This window comes from Suricata suricatta, chromosome 9 (genome assembly GCF_006229205.1).
Source record: "Suricata suricatta isolate VVHF042 chromosome 9, meerkat_22Aug2017_6uvM2_HiC, whole genome shotgun sequence".
Classification (NCBI taxonomy): Eukaryota; Metazoa; Chordata; class Mammalia; order Carnivora; family Herpestidae; genus Suricata; species Suricata suricatta.
The window spans coordinates 81,646,255-81,655,143 of record NC_043708.1 but is presented as its reverse complement, the minus strand read 5'-3'; positions in this window follow the sequence as shown (position 1 = coordinate 81,655,143).

Below are 8,889 nucleotides of genomic sequence, written 5' to 3'. Positions count from 1 at the left end.
TCGACCCACACAAAGGCGACCGCGCATGCGCGCTCCGCTCCGCCCCTGGCCCCGCCCCCCGCTCGTCGCACGCCGTTCGCCGGAGCCCGGAGCCCCGCCCTACCCCACCCCCGACGCAGCGTGGGAGGCGGAGCCCAGTACAGGGTTGGGTTCCGGGCAGTGGAGATTGGTCTGGTACCCTTCGCGGGCGCCGGGAAACGTTGGGTGTGTCTCCTCTACGGGGATGAATCTTGGTGTGCTACGTATCTGTCGTGGACAGGGGCTACAAGCATCTGGGCTGCGGAGCATCTCTCTGACAAGTCTTTCCACTGGCTCACACTGATGGAATGTCGAGGGCGATGTTAAGCACCTCCTGGAAGGACACAAGTTGGCTGGACCATGTTGTGGACATCCGTCGGGGATTAAGCCTGTCTACCTGGACTGTGCAAGTGACACCCGAGCTGGAACCTGGAGGATGCATCCGAGTTACCCAAAAAAAGACGAGAAGGAAAAGGGTTCCAAGCAGAGAACCGCGTGGGCAAAGGCCTGTAGATAACTGAAAAAATTGGGTTCAGGGAACTGAAAGTTCATTATGGAACACAGAATATGTTGTGTGTGAAGGGACACAGCGGCCACATTACTCAGTGCCTATTAAGCTATAATCATAAGTTTGAACTTAAGTATTGAAAATTTTTAAACTGAAGAATGACGTGTTTTGTGTTTTAGAAAGATTACTCTGAACGCAGTTTGATGAATGAATTAGAAGAGAGGAAACCTAAAGGCGAGGAGACCACTTAAGCTCTTGGTATCATTATGGCAAGAGGTGATGGTGCCCCAAACCAAGGAAGAGTCAGTGGATATGGAGAGAAGTGGATGGATTCTGGATCATTTGGAAGCTAGAATGCCCAGGAATTGAATATTAGTTGGGAGAAGGGTAAGGTGAAATCCCAAACATAATGCTTAGAATTTGGCTAGGAATCTAACCTTCCTGGTGGTGAGTGCGCCCTTCATCAAGATAAGGAACATAAGTGTTAAGGAGGTTTGGGAGACTGGTGTTTGCAGGAAATAAGTTCGGTTGTTTGCTTGTTGAAGTCACCTGATTAAACGGGCAACTTCAGAGGCGCCTGGCCAGCTCAGTAGATGGAGCATGCAACTCTTGATCTTGGGTTATGAGTTTGAGCCCCATGTTGGGCAGAGAGATTACTTGAAAAAATAAAAGGGCAATTTCACAAGTGATTTCTATGTAGGATTTGGAATATAGAGTAGGAGCATAAGCAATAGTAATTTGAAAATGTTCTCAAAACTTTAGGGGAGTCCATTAATTCTTTATTCTGGTAGTAAACTTAGGAGTTAGACTCCAGTCTTCTCTGCGGATTACTGGGCACAGGCAAGCTGAGGAATCCGTGCTCTCTGGCTCCCTTTTTCTTTTCCCTTATACTGTCTAAATTTTATTTTCTCCAGTAAGTTACAATACATACCACAAATGTGCATGCCATAAAATGGTAATAAAAGAAAATATCATACCAGGCTTAGAGGAATCCCTAGAAGTAAACACATACCTAATTGTTCAGTTTGCTTCCAGTTAGCTTGAAAATGTGTTCCTGACTAAGATAGAGAAAACTACCTGACTAAGGCCCAATTATCTCTTTACTCCAAAAGATTTTTCCTAAGACATAACCCCTAGATCACTCTCCAACCTATCCTTGGAACTGAGCCCATGGCCAGAATAACTCAAAATGACCAGGCTAGTTTCCCTATTCCTAGCCACCCTGAATTTTGGTGGCTTTCTGTGAGGACCCTCTTTAAATGTATTACTAGAAGAAAACCAGGGTCTCCTGGATGCCTCAGTTGGTTAAGCATCCAGACTTCTGCTCATGTCATGATCTCATGGTTAATGAATTTGGGCCCTGCATAGGGCTCCATACTTATAGTGGGGACCCTGCTTGGGATTCTCTCTCTGCCCCCACCCGCTCTCTCAAAAAAAAAAAAACCAAACTTAAAAAAAAAAGTCAGTGGCCCTTGCCTGCAATTAACAAAGATAAGTTCTAAGGCACCTGGTGGGCTTAGTTGGGATAACATGTGACTCCAATCTTGGGGTCTTCAGGCCCCATGCTGAGTGTAGAGATTGCCTAAAAACTCAAAACAGGGGGGTTTGTTCTTTCTTTGAGTGAAATCTATTGATTTCAATCTTTCTTCAAGGGATCTTCCTCTTTTTTTTTTTTTTTTAACGCTTATTTATTTTTGAGAGAGAGGGAGGCAGAGAATCTGAAGCAGGCTCGGTGCTGACAGCAGAGGCTTAGCAGGGCTCAAACTCAGGAACAGTGAGATCACAACCCAAACCAAAGTCAGATGCTTAACCAACTGAACCACCCAGGCGCCCCTGCAAGGGATCTTCTAATGATTCATGAGCTGGAGTTAGTCCACATTGAGACTAGACTGTCTAATTTGAATGAATAAACATACTGTACTCTCAGTATGGCTTCCAGAGAACCCAACCTGAAAGTTTTCCCTTAGTAAATGAGAATAATGATAATATCTGCCTCTTTGGGTTGTAATAAAGTTTAGATTAGTTAACATATGTAAAAAAAAGTGCTAAGAATACTTCCTGGCATAGAGTAAGCCCTCAATAAATATCAGCTAGAATATTTTTTTCTGATTGTAAAAATTATTTCTACTGGGGCCCCTGGTTGGCTCAGTTGGTAGAGCATGTGAATCATGATCTCAGGGTCATGAGTTCAAGCTCCACGTTGGATGTAGAGATTACTTTTAAAAAAGTATTCCTACTGGGGTGCCTGCGTGGCTCAGTCAGTTAAGCATCCTGACCTCTGCTCAGGTTATGATCTCATGGTTGCTGAGGTCGATCCCCACACCGGGCTCTCTGCTGTCAGCACAGAGCTCACTTTGGATCCTTTGTCTGTGCCCCCCCCACTCACTCTGCCCCTCCCCCATTTGTTCATTCTTTCTCTCTCTCCCTCCCTCAAATAAATAAATTAAAAAAAAACCTTAGGGGTGCCTGGGTGACTCAGTCGGTTAAGCGTCTGACTTTGGTTCGGATCATGATCTTGTGTTTCGTGGATTCAAGCCCCACATAGGGCTCTGTGCTGACAACTTGGAGCCTCAGGCCTGCTTCAGATTCTGTATTTCCCTCTCTCTCTGCTCCAACTCCACTAGTGCTCTCTCTCTCTCTCAAAAATAAGTAAACATTAAAAATTTTTTAATTAAGTAAAAATTAAAAACTTAAAAAACATTGAAAGAAAGTATCACTACTTATTGTAAATAAATCGAAGGACAGAAAAGTATAAAGGAGGGGTGCCTGGGTGGTTTCAGTCAGTTAAACGTTAGGATCTCATGGTTTGTTAGTTTGAGGCCTGCATCAGACTCTGTGCTGACAGCTTAGAGCCTGGAGCCTACTTCGGGTTCTGTCTCTGTCTCTCTGCCCCTCCACTGTTTGTGTTTTCTCTCTTTATCTATCTATCTATGTATCTATCTATCTATCTCTATCTCAAAAATAAATAAACATTTAAAGAAAATTTTTAAATAAAAATAAAAGTGTAAAGGAAAAAGAACTATGTAAAATTCTACCATCCCAAGATATACACCCACTTTACCAAAATAATTGTTTACATATGCATATATTTGTTCAACATATACTTACCAAGTACTTACTATATGCCTAACCTCAGGCATTGAGCTAGATACTGAAGACGATTGATAAGTGATCAAGACGATTCCTGCTCTCAAGAGCTTACATTTATACACACACACACATTGCAAAAGGCATGCACTTAAATTTTTTTTAATGTTTATTTTTGAGATTCAGAGACAGAGCATGAGTGGGGTAGGGGCAAATAGGGAGACACAGAATCGGAAGCAGGCCCCAGGCTCTGAGCTATCAGCACAGAGCCCGATACAGGGCTCGAATTCACAAACCATGAGATCAAGGCCTGAGCTGAAGTCAGATACTTAACTGAGCCATCCAGGTGCCCCAGGCATGCACTTTTAAACTGCTTTGAGGGGGCATCTGGGTGGCTCAGTAGGTTAAGCGTCTGACTTCGGTTCAGGTCATTATTTCACGGTTCGTGGGTTCAAGCCCTGTGTTGGGCTCTGTGCCGACAGCTGGCTCAGAGCCTGGAGGCTGTCTTCAGATCCTGTGACTCCTCTCTCTGTCCCTCCTGTGCTCATGCTGTCTCTCTCTCTCTCTCAAAAAAATAAATTAAAAACATTAAAAAATTTTAAATCCTCTGAGGACCCCTTTTTATGGAGACCAGATCAGAGGACACAAGACATTTTTAACATCTGTTGTTTAAGAAAATGCAAAATGACAAAAACTATGGATTCACTAATAATTTTAAGTGGACTTGTATTCTGTTCCTTACAACAATATCTAAAAATATACTTGAAAATGGCGATACAAAGGGTGCTTGGCTGGTGAAGTCAGTGGAACATGTGACTCTTGATCCTAGGGTTGTGTGTTCGAATCCCACGTTGGTTGTAGAGATTACTTAAAATCTTTAAGGAGTGCCTGGGTGGCTCAGTTGGTTAAGTGTCCAACTTGGGCTCAGGTCATGATCTCACAGTTTGTGGCCTCAAACCCGGTGTCAGGCTTTGTGCTGACAGCTTAGAGCCTGCTTGAGATTTTCTCTCCTCCTTTCTCTCTGTCTCTCTGCCCTGCCCCTGCTCTCTCTTTCTCTCTCTTCTCTCTCTCTCTTAAAATAAATAAATAAATAAAATATTTTTAAGAAAATGACAATGCATGTATGTATGTAGACCTTGAGAGAAGGATAGGGGAAATGATTACTGGGTAGTTTACCATGGTGTTTTGAGGTCCTCCTTTTGGTTACCTGATCATCTCTTAATTAATGAGTTTAGGTCTGAAAACAGGCTGAGATCCACAGGTGGGCAGGAATGTCACTTTTCAATGGGGCAACTGCCCTCAGCCCCCGATCAACTAACCTTGATTTCTTCTGATTGAAAATTGAGAAGTACCCTGTTAGTCCTTGCAGATGCTGTATTCTGTTAACCATCTCGATAGTTCTCTGAGGCTGAGGAGTCTCTGGCTGGCACTCCACGCTTTCTGCTGAGGAGTCTCTGGCTGGACTCCACGCTTTCTGCTTATTATAACAATTCCATCTACCTGGTTTCTGGTAGTTAAGTGCTGCCATCTGGCCTCTTGTTTTAAGTTCCTATCACCCGGTTGCTGTGAGTGAGCTTAGTTTTGAAACAGTGTTTCTCCTACTGTCAGTCCTGGCCTGCATCTTTAGTATGCACTGAACTTTCAGTGATGCCCGTGTACCTCTTTACCCTCTCATTCCTTATGGCCTTGGTAAGTAGAGTATCCTCTTAATCTTCCCATGAACATAATCCTTCAATGGGATTTACAACCTTCTACAGTACATCTACTTCACTGTGCTTCTCTGAGTTTGTAAATCCCTTCCTACACTATCTTGTCTTGGCAATTCTGACTTTTTTTTTTTAATTCATGTGGACTGTAGTTTTCTATGCTTCTAAGAGCCATTCTCGTAGCACATTTGCACCATTTCCTGGGTCCTTGGCAGAGTGATAAATGCTGTAACTCAGGAGAATGCTCCCAAATCAATAAACTCTCCCTAATCCAATTTTATTATCTGGTCCTCATGATCTAGAACCTGCAGAATCCAGTCCCTTGCTACTCTCCCAGCTCCTGCCATTACATGCTTGGCTAGTTCTTGCAGCTTCCTTGGGGGATAGTGCCTTAATGAGTTCCTCCCTTATGAGGCCCACTGGATAATATAGTGTTTTAACCCTGGTTATCAACCTAGTGTCCCAGAGGGAGGTGAGAGCAGACCTTGAGAATGGCACATGCAGTCCTATAGGGTATAGTCTTCGCTTTGTCTACAAACAAAAGGGGAGTGCTGGATGATGGGGCTATTTCTGCATGGTGAGAGAGTTCAGGAGAATCTGGGAATTCAGGATCTTCAGGGGCACCAATCAAATATTTCCACCCCATGTATCATGTGGGGTTATTTCCCAACTAGGGTCTTCGGCCAACTTACCTTACCTGGGAGTTTAACATTATTGGATCTTCAGACTATTTTGATTATTATTCTGGGCCTCAGCTTTCCCTGCCCTCCCCTCCACGATAGGTGTTGACGCTCTCTTCATACACCACTAAGGAGGCCCTCTGGCTTTAACACGTGGCTTTCCAAACAGTGACCCAATTTCACTATTCTTATAGTTATGAAGGTCCCCATATTTTATCTGATACGTCAAACCAGCTAGTACATTCCCTTCTGCCAGCATAGCATCCCTAGTTACCACTGATAAAATATTTAACAATTGGACCACCAGATGTTCATTTCCAGCCGTGTGGTATGTGACCCTGCTTCTAAACATCATTTTATTGTCTGCTTTCTCAGATTACTCCTACCACCAATCATTGTAGGTCGGGTTCTCCAAAAAGCAGAGCTCTGAGATGTAGTTTAATGTACAGGATATTTATTAGGCAGTGTCCCTAGAATTGACAACCAAAGAAGGGGGGAAACTGGGAGAAGTAGAGCTGCAGTGTGTACCTGACAAGTGTCAACTAGTCACATGGGCAATCCAAAGCCAAAACAGATGGTGATTTGTCCCACACTGGATTGAAATGGCCAGAACTTTATAGCCCTGCCCCAGTCAGTCATTAGATTTAGGCCAGGTGGGAAGGCTATGACCTTGAAGATAGTGTCTCTCTGCAGCATAACCAAAAGCTGAAGTATCCGAAACCTAAATGCTATCATTTGGGCCAGCAAGTCCCTCCTTACTGGATGTCAAATTTCCGTGTCCTTCTAGAAACTGAGGCATGGAGAGGTTCCCAGGGCCACATAGTTTGTAAGTAATGGAACAAATCTGACTCTAGGATGGTGCTCTTAAATTTTTTTTTTTGACATTTTGTTCATTTTTTGAGAGATGGAGACAGAACGCTAGCTGGAGAGAGGCAGAGAGAGAGAGGGAAACACAGAATCTGAAGCAGGCTTTAGGCTCTGAGCTGTCAGCACAGAGCCGGATGTGGGGCTTGAACCCACAAACTGTGAGATCATGACCTGAGCCAAAGATGGATGCTTAACTGACTGAGCCAACCAGGCGCCACATTAGGATGGTGCTCTTAACCACCACCAGCAATTCTTTGCCTCTCCCTGGTCTGGTACCCAAGCAGCTACAGCCTGCTTACTTAAAGCAATCCATAGCCAAAAGTATGGCTAGGAATGGGGGAGTTATCTAATGTCCTTCTAGGCTGAAGGAGAGAGGGGACCTAAGCCCCTACTCATACTCTCCCACAAGCCCACCAGTGATGTTCTAGACTCCCACAGTTTGGAGAAAATGTCACTTCACGGTCTCCAAATCCATCTGCATTGAAGTCCCTGTTTCCCAAGCAGCCGTCTAATCCAAGAAAGCTTCTCCTCATGGGAATAGGCTGTATTGCTTGGCAGACAGACACACTGCTCATGGTAAATTGTTAGTAATCTTACAAATCATTCTGCCTTTGGTTAAAGGAACTGGTTCACCAAAGCCCGATCACTTTTCAGTGATGAAATGAACAGGCAAATTTTGAGGAGAGGTGACCACCTGGGGAGACTCTGAGCTCAGTGTCACCTTCAGCATAATGCCCTGCTTTTCTTGTATGGCTCCTTCCTTTTTCCCCTCTTACTTCTCTGCCTTGGACTGGATGAGTGTCTTTTTTAACCTAAAATCATCTTCTAATACCACACTGTGTGAATGAAATCATATTTGCCCACCCACTCTCATGTACTTCTGGGTTTCTGTATTACTGCTGGAGTGTGGCATGCTAAAACTCCTTTGCTGCACTGTGCTATTTTTTTTTTTTAGAGGAAGAAGAAGGAGAAGATCCAAAAAAGGAGGAAGGAAAAAAGAGGAAAAGATGAAATCAAAAGGGAAGGAAGAAGGTAAACTCCTACTGTATTGAGGGCAGAGCTTACAGTCCAGGTTTCTTTCAGTGTCTCCTCTAGGCTCTTTCTTTATTCATTCAACAAGTGTTTGTCTTTTTTGGGGGGTGGGGGTTGATGCCAGGAAGTGCCACACCTGTTTCTAGGTTCTGTTCCTTCAAGTAAAGTGTAATTTGGAGAGCTGCAGGAGAATGGGAGGCATGTTTCAATCACTCCCAGGCCCTTTTAAATTAATTTTTTGAAATAAAAAAGTTGATGTGTACTGTTTGTAAATAAGAACTACAAATACAAAAGTGCATAAAGTAAAAAGGAAGCTCTCATCCTCATTTCCCTTCTCTCCTAATCTCATTCCCCAAGAATAACTCCTAGGACCAGTTTGGTATATATTGTTCCAAACCTTTTGGGACACATACGTAAACACATCCCAAAAACAGGATCATACAACAAGTACTATCCTATAGTAACCTCTCCCAGCAGTGCTAGTCTGGCTTGACAGCCAGGCCAAGGGGGCATAAAGGAGTCAGAAAACGCTATGTGACACTACAAGGTAATGTCTACCCCCATCAGCCTGAGTGCATGACTAAGTTGTACATATCCACTGAAACCAGGGCTTCCCTCTGGTGGATGAGAACTGATTTTAAGACTTTATGAAGTCAGCCCTCTCTCTGGCCTCTCTCAGTATAGCTGCATGTTTCATAACCTTTGGTTCCTACCTTAGCATGCATAACAGATGTACATACCCTGATGGGTCCTCTGTACTTACCACCACCCCAAACCCTCAAGAAAGCATGTCAGAATGCCAGAGGTGAACAGTATGCTCTATAAGGATAACCTTATATCTTTAAAATTATTTTATAGGGGTGTCTGTATAGCTCAGTTGGTTGAGCATCTGTCTGACTCTTGATTTCAGCTCATGTCGTAATCCTAGGGTCGTGGGATCAATCCCTGCATCAGGCTCATGTTGAACATGGAATGTGCTCAAGATATTTTC